We start from the raw sequence: 6,668 nt of genomic DNA, 5'->3' as shown, positions 1-6,668 counted from the left end.
CCCTAAATTACTGACCTGTTCCATACTCTCTTCTGTAATGTTGCTGATCTCTTCAATGTTTCAAGATACTGCCTGGATTGGCTAAAATGACATACTTCGAATTATAACAGAGGCAGCATATGCAGTAAGTAAAATACACCACGAAGGTAAGAGATGAAAATACGAATTAGAAAAGTATTTGCACATACTATTTATCACAAGTGATCACTGATGACTTCAGAAGTGAATTTACTTACTTTACTCATTTAGATTTCCCTTTAAGCATACAATATAACTGACAAAGAAAATACTGTTATCTGCAATATGGGAAACAATGTGGCAAAACCAAACATTAATACAATTTGAGAATTTTGTTTGTGAAAAATTATGTAGGTTACTAATAAGTTTCCAGATAAACTTCATGCAGTAGCCCTCCAATGTCACTACTTATTATTTTCAAATTTTTTTTACATACATTATTGAATTTTCAAATGAGTTCTGGAAGTTGACACAAGAAATATACTGCACATATTAATGTAAGTGTATTTATTATGCATTTACTCTGAATTGATGGTATACAACCTAGTAATTTACATATAGAGTAACAATCTTGAGATCAATATCCATCAGTGGTCAGCAAGGTAGTAGAATGCCTATACTAATTCTGTTTTGAATTTAGTGTTTGCTTATTTAACAGTAATAGAGTTTGTCATCACAGCCAATTGGGGTTTGTTGACTTTATATGAGGCTATAATTGCATTCATGTTTTCTTCGTTGTTTATCTAAAAAATGGAAAAATTTGGAATATAGTTATGATAATTAATAAGTAAACACTTAAGTGGAAATAAATGTGATATCCTGGATTCATTTCGTCTTCTAAATTTCTGATCATTTTAGAAGTAAAATGGCTCAGTCAGTTAAGTATCCGACTCTTGATTTCAGCTCAGGTCATCATAATCTTGCAGTTTCAGGATCAAGCCCCAGGTTGGGTTCTGTGGTCAGTGGGAGTCTGCTTGAGGATTCTCCTCCTCTTCTTCTGCCCCTCCCCCTGCATGCTTGCATGCTCTCTCTCTCTCTCCTAAATTGAGTAAATAAATCTTTTAAAAAAATAAAAGGAAATTGCTGATCACTTCAGCTTGCATTTTCTAGGCAAACCCTGGTCTAAAATAGCATTCTGAAAATTATGTTAATACATTAATCTCAGAATATTCCACCACACAAAAGTGGTTCATAGGATAAAAACTGGGGACTCATTATAAATAATACTCTATACTTGTTTATTGTGTATTCCCTAGTGTATTTGTATTTTTAAATACAATAGTCCTACCTTATTTGCAGGGCGTAGATTCCAGGAACCCCAGTAGATGCCTGAAACTAGATAGTACTGAACTCTATATAAACATCTTTTCTTATACATATCTATGATATAATTTATTTAATAAATAAGCACAGTAAGAAATTAACAACTAATAATAAAAAACCAATGATAACAACATGCTATAGTGAAAGTTATATAAATGTCGTCTCTCTCTCTCAAAATCATTTTATTGTATTGTGCTCACCCTTCTTCTTCTTGTGATGATGTGAAATGATAAAATGTTCTCATGATGAGGTGAAGTGAGGTGAAGGACTAGGCATTGTAATGTAGTGTTAGGCTGATAGTGACCTCATGATGCTTCATCAGAAGGATCATATGCTTCTGCACTATAGGGGACCACAGGCAATTGAAACTAGAAAGAAAAACTATAGTTTAGGAGGGATCACTGTATTCAGCACAGTATTATAAACATAAAAACCATTTAACTTTTAGCCTTTATTAATCAAATATTTTACTAAAAGTGCTTTTTTTATAAAAGCACTTTTCAATATTTCTTTGAACTAGTTTTTCAATAGAAGACTCTTCAGGAAACACTAAGTTTCAAGAACTAAAAAATATGATGGAGTTATGGACATAAAGATGGTCTACCTTTCTGGGAAAAAGGATATGGGTGAATCAAGCAGACTTCCACACTAATTTTAACTTTGCACCTTCCTAATGATTGAAGAAATTATTTAACCTCTCTGAAGCTAAGTATTCTCATCTCAAGTAGTAACCATGCTTAACCACTGGTTTATTGTAACAATTAGATTAGATATAATGAAGTTATTATCATATCTATATATATTCTATATATCTATATCTATAGATATATCTACCTATCTATATATCTATATCTATATTCTATATATTAAAAGCTACTCTTAGATTTTTGGTTCAAGCACCTCCGAATTACCATTAGTATTTTCAGCAATGCAGTGCAAATGTCTACCAAGATATTGGATTGTATTCTCTCTATTGGATGACCCTTGTATTATGTAACTAGTGGAGCCACAATGGACACACTATGACCTCATTCTTGTCCCAATCCCCACTCCATATTCTTATCTCCTTATACCACAGTAGGTAAAATGGATTATCTTTTCTTTTTTTTTTTTTAAAGATTTTATTTATTTATATGCCAGAGAGAGAGTGTGTGTGCATAAGCATGGGAAGTGGTGGCAGAGGGAGTAACAGGGTCCTGCTGAGCAGGGATCCTGATGCAGGATTCAATCCCAGGACCCTGGAATCATGACCTGAGTCAAAGGCAGACACTTAACCAACTGAGCCACCAAGATGTCCCCACATCTTCTTATCATTCATCGGTCAATGAACACTTGGGCTGCTTCCATAGTTTGGCTATCATAGACAATGCTGCTATAAATACTGAAATACATATATCCCTTTGAGTTAGTATTTTTGTATTTTTGGCTAAAACCTAGTAGTGAAATAGCTGGATTTCAGGGTAGTTCTATGTTCAGAATTTTGAGAAAAATCCGTACTCTTTTTGGAGTAGCTACACTAGTTTAAGAATATTCCGCTAAGCAAAATAAATCAGAGAAATACAAATGCCATATGATTTCGCTTACATATAGAATTTAGGAAATAAAACAAACAAACAGAAGGAAAACCAAGAGACAGAAAGGCAAACCAAGAAACGGATTCTTAACTATAGAGAATAAATTGATGGTTACCAGAGGGGAGGAGGATGGTAGATGGGTTAAACAGGTGATGGGGATTAAGGAGTGCATTTCTTATGATGAACATAGGGTAATGTATGGAAGTGTTAAATTACTATATTGTACACCTGAAACTTATATAACACTATATATTAACTAATTGGAATTAAAATTAAAACTTGAAAAAATAAAAGCCCTAGCAAGTAGCTAATATAAACCTAGAGTCATAGGTTTAAGCAGGTTGAGATTATCTCAGTTCTCAAACATGTTCTAAAGTACTCAGCCTAGACCTGGATACCACTGAGGCATCATGGGATATGACACAGCACCATAATTATTCCTCCAGTATACACTGTATATCCTAAATTCTAAGGCATTATCTCACTGAAGTGATATTTAAGGGGCATTTATACTGCATTCTGTTATATGAACTCCTGCTAAGGGTTAACATTTAACAATTAAATGATGGTCCCCATCTTTGGAAGCAACATTTCTCAACAAAGTTGCATATAGTTTTAATTTTTTGTATTCAACCTTTTTAGAAAATTGGTCTCTTTTTTCCCAAAAGGAAGAAAAAATATCATATATAAGTTGCTGAGCTGTGAAATAAAGGTGTAAAAGAGTCTGGGAGGGGGTTTAAGATACCCTAGGAGTTAAAGACTACATTCCTATTAATTAATACTTTTATGCTACAATAATAATAATAATATAATATGTTTTACTTATTAATCTTGCTTATTGTCTGTCTACCTCCTCAAAATATAAGCTCAAAAATATAAGCTCATGTTTTGTTTTAACTCACTGTCATACCTCTAAGACTTAAAACAATACCTGGCACATTACAAGAGTTGAATTAATTCTTGTCAGATAAATTAATCTACAGGATTGTAAATGAGGGCACGTTAAGTGCAAATATTTGTAAAAACTACCAAAAAGAAAATCCTAGATATTTTCTATTTTAAAAAATCAGTGACTAGAGAGAGTACTAAAGTTATTAGAAACTCTATTTTAGAAAATAAAAATAAATATCTTTAGATGGTATTCATGAGAAGTAAAAGCTGCTCTTCAAAAATAATTAAAAATCCCTGATTATAAATAAAAATCATAAGAAAATATAAATCTCTCTGTCATTAAATACTTCTCTCTTCCATTCATAGGAACCCTTCCTGCTTTCAATGAATGCAAGGCTGATTTAAAACTTATGGAAAATTTTTCACAAAATATGGAAAAGCTAGTAGAAAAAAGGATGCTAGAAAAAATATGATGAGTAATAAAAGGTGTTGCAACTCAACTCATTGAGAAACTGATATGAAGATATTAGCTCCAAGAGTAAGGTAAAGAGGACATAAATAAATTTAAATAGATATGGACATGATTATAGTATTTATAAATGGCAGCTAAAAGAAATTATGATATTCTTAAATCAGATTTGATAAAGGGCATGAACTAGAGGCCCAGTCTCACATATCCTATTTGAATTCTGTGAGCAACAGTATGTGGAAAAGTTCACATGATTCAAGGGTTTTATCCCAAATATGAGTTCCCAGGCTTTTATATCCCTATGCTAAATAATAAAGCATTATCACAGATATAAAATAATCCCCATCTGTGTGCATGCCAGTAAACAAGGTAATTTGGCAAGGAGTCACATTCCTTAAACAACATGTGTAAGATTTTTCCAAGGCAATGCAGGTAATATTATTTCCTAATATGTGTGAATGTGTGTGTGTGTGTGTGTGTGTGTGTGTGTGTGTGGTGTGTATAAAATCATAATTCTGCATTTTTCACTCATTCATTCATTCATTCATCCAGTTAAAATTATTTTGGGCACTCAAGTATTATGCTAGTTACTGGGACTGAAAAAATGAATAAAATATATTTATCTGCCTCGGGAGACTCACAATTCAGAAATATGAATATATAACCAAAAAACTGACACTACAGTTGGGTAAACACTACGGCTTTAACAAAACGTTTTTCATTACACATGGACTGAAGCTCAAAGCACAATAATAAAAATATTATTTCTGTTTTATGTACTTAAATCATCACTGTAAAATTCCTTTTTGCAAGATCTGATAAGCCTGGTAGTCAGGTAAAATGTGCATAATAAATATGTTTTGTAACAACATAATACTAACTCATTTTATTGTTACTGTAATTATCATTTAAACACAGAAATTTTAATCCATAATTTAGTCTTTCAATACAATCAGTTCCAGTCAAAAATCTTCAAAGTCTTTTATATTGTTCCAAATAAAACACAAAGCTGCTCTTACCAATTCAACAGGAAAAGGCCTGTTTCTGAGAAAGTATTTGAGTATATATTTTATTTGCACAACATACTTATTCAAGGCTTATATGCCAGGTAAATCTACAGACCTTTTTGTTATAAAAAGTTATGCAAGAAATATATACCCCTGATATTCCTTAGAGGAAAGACTTCAAAAGCATTACTTTCAAATAAGGATAGAATTTCCAAGAAGTTCTTCATATCCCTGACTTTAAGCTAGACATCTGCAGGAAGAGAGAAATTTGAATTTGTTGGGAAATAAGTGAAAACAAATTCTGTACTTGATGAATATTGCTGAGTACTCAAACATAGATGCCTGTCAGAAATAAGTCCTCTGCAACAATAAAAACACTTTAACTTTACCCAGCACCTTCTTCTGAGGAATTCATTTAGCACGAAGTTGGAAAATGTAAAGGGAAGCAATATTGCACTTTAAAAAGATATAGAAAGAAGAAAATAAACTTGGCCATGTCTCCCTAACAAGACAATAGACCATTTTAAGCAGGAGTTAAACCAATCAGGTAACAAATTTTACTGATTTAACCCAGGGAATTGACCAGTTGCTTGAGATAAATGAATTAACAAGCTTTTAGTATCATCTACATAAATGATCATGTTATTTTTGAATAAAAATTAAATCATATCAGAGGGCATTAATTGAAAAGTTAACATTTTAAAAGATGTTATTTGATATTATATGAAGAAAAAATAGACTACTTTAGATGTCAAATTAAATTATTTAGTAACAAATGCACCATAAAGTATAGAGTATAATCATCACATCAGAAACAGTAATAGGAACAATTATTGATAAACTTCCAATTGATAGTATGAAGACCGCATTCTTTTATCCATTTATCACTTTTTTATTGAGTTTCTTCTTTTTTTTTTTAAAGATTTTATTTATTTATTTGACAGAGGGAGATCACAAGTAGGCAGAGAGAAAGAGAGAGAGAGGAGGAAGCAGGCTCCCTGCTGAGCAGAGAGCCCAATTCAGGACTCGATCCCAGGACCCTGGGATCATGACCTGAGCCGAAGGCAGAGGCTTAACGAACTGAGCCACCCAGGCACCCCATTATTGAGTTTCTTCTTTGTGTCAAGCAAGTTACTGGGCTCTGGGAGATTTCAATAATGAATACCACCACCCCCCCCCAAAAAAAAAAAAAAAGAGAGAGAGGCATTTCCTCCTTTACAGGGTTTTATTCAGTGAGGACATTCCTTTTTGTAAAATTTGTTGCTTAAAATACAATCATTTTCCTCTTTACATGAAGTTTAAAGAGGAATGGTACTGACAAAAATTTGTATTATTAGTTATTTTTTAACCCTCTATAACTCCAGCTTTCTAATCTTTAATTTTATA

At 32.4% G+C, this 6,668-nt stretch overlaps 1 long non-coding RNA gene across 1 annotated transcript in view; it reads right to left on the bottom strand.

Annotated features, from left to right (window-relative positions):
* The window catches only part of LOC116575192, a 69,556-nt gene extending 67,276 nt beyond the window's left edge, over positions 1–2,280 (bottom strand). Inside the window, exons 1-3 of the long non-coding RNA XR_004279648.1 lie at positions 2,253–2,280; positions 1,542–1,709; positions 16–81 (exon numbers count right to left, since the gene is read on the bottom strand). This is a non-coding gene — a long non-coding RNA (uncharacterized LOC116575192). The remainder of the gene's footprint in view (positions 1–15; positions 82–1,541; positions 1,710–2,252) is intronic.
* Between the last annotated feature and the right edge of the window lie 4,388 nt (positions 2,281–6,668).

This window comes from Mustela erminea, chromosome 16 (assembly GCF_009829155.1).
Source record: "Mustela erminea isolate mMusErm1 chromosome 16, mMusErm1.Pri, whole genome shotgun sequence".
In the NCBI taxonomy this organism is placed as follows: Eukaryota; Metazoa; Chordata; class Mammalia; order Carnivora; family Mustelidae; genus Mustela; species Mustela erminea.
Note: the sequence above shows the minus strand (reverse complement) of the source record. Positions and strands in the feature narration are given on the sequence as shown.